Source organism: Apium graveolens, chromosome 1, assembly GCF_009905375.1.
Source record: "Apium graveolens cultivar Ventura chromosome 1, ASM990537v1, whole genome shotgun sequence".
Lineage (NCBI taxonomy): Eukaryota > Viridiplantae > Streptophyta > Magnoliopsida > Apiales > Apiaceae > Apium > Apium graveolens.
The window spans coordinates 180,249,241-180,250,824 of record NC_133647.1 but is presented as its reverse complement, the minus strand read 5'-3'; the positions used below and the strand labels follow the sequence as shown (position 1 = coordinate 180,250,824).

Here is a 1,584-nt window from a genome sequence, read left to right as displayed (position 1 = left end):
TAGGAGTTAATTGTAGTTAATAATTAGTTAATCAATTCTAAGTGTTATTGTCTTGACATTGAGAAGTAATCATACATTGGTGGGTGAGTTTAATTGAACAATAATTAGTCAGAGTCTCTGTGGGAACGAACTAGAAAGTATTCTATATTACTTGCAAACGTGTATACTTGCGTGTATTATTAGCGCGTGATTTTGCCCTAACAAGTTTTTGGCGCCGCTACCGGGGACTCTTTATATTTGTTTAGTTTATATACTTACCATCATTGGTCATTAGGACTCAGTGATTAAGACGTGTTACTTATTGTTTTCGGTTGTGTTTCAGGTACTTTAGCGAGCGCTTATGCAAACTTGTTCTCGTACTCGCAAGAGGACTTTAGATACAGCTGAGGAGACAGAAGAAGTTCTTGATATTCCGGAGAAGATAGATTTTGAAGATTCGGATTCAGGAAGTGAGCAGAAAGAGCCAGTAATCATGGGTGGTCGTATTATTCCGGCATATCCAGCTCTTATGGACTTTTCTCGGCCTAAAATTGATGACATTCAGTCAAGCATTCTTCATCCGGCTATCCAAGCTAACACCTTTGAAATCAAGTCGGGCACTATTCAGATGGTGCAGAATTCTGTTTCTTTTGGAGGTGCTGCGACTGAAGACCCCAACATGCACATAAGGAATTTTGTCGAGATTTGCAGTACTTTCAAATACAATGGTGTGACTGATGAGGCTATCAAGCTGAGGCTTTTCCCATTCTCTCTGAGGGATAAAGCTAAGGACTTGTTACATTCTGAACCAGCTGGGTCCATCACTACTTGGCAAGATCTTGCCTAAAAGTTTCTGGTGAAGTTTTATCCAATGGCAAAGACTGCTGCTATGAGGAGTGCTCTTACTCAGTTTGTGCAGCAACCTACAGAATCTATGTGCGAAGCTTGAGAGCGCTACAAGGAAATGTTGAGAAAGTGTCCACATCATGGAATGCCCAATTGGATGGTGATCACTGGTTTCTATAATGGTTTGGGGGCCCAATCTCGGCTCATGCTCGATGCAGCAGCTGGAGGAGCCTTGTGGGCCAAAAGCTATACTGAGGCTTATAATCTTATTGAGACTATGGCTGCAAATGAGCATCAAAACCCAACTCAAAGGATGATACCTGGGAAGGTAGCGGGTTTTCTGGAAGTCGATGCAGCTACCGCTATTGTAGCGCAGCTCCAAGCGCTGTCTATGAAGGTCGATTCTTTAGCCACCTATGGAGTCAATCAGATAGCTATGGTCTGTGAGCTTTGTGCAGGTTCTCATGCTACGGATCAGTGTTCTCTTGTTAATGAATCTGTTCAGTATGTGAACAATTATCAGCGACAACAGCAGCCTGTGCCAGCTACTTATCATCCTAACAACAGAAATTATCCAAATTTCAGTTGGGGTAATAATCAGAATGCTATTCAGCAACCATATCAGCAAGGTGTGAGTAAGCAGTTCAATCCACCTGGATTCCAGCAACCGCAGCAATATGCTCAAAGGCAATCATATCCTCAATAGGGAGGTGCAGCTGCAACCACTAGTGCTGATTTTGAGGAACTTAAGCTGTTGTG

General features: G+C 42.5%; 1 non-coding gene across 1 annotated transcript; it reads right to left on the bottom strand.

The window, feature by feature from the left end:
* Window positions 1-865: 865 nt before the first annotated feature.
* On the bottom strand, window positions 866-972 carry LOC141683871 (small nucleolar RNA R71). The gene has a single exon (XR_012560473.1). It is a non-coding gene; the product is annotated as a small nucleolar RNA R71 (small nucleolar RNA).
* Window positions 973-1,584: the final 612 nt, after the last annotated feature.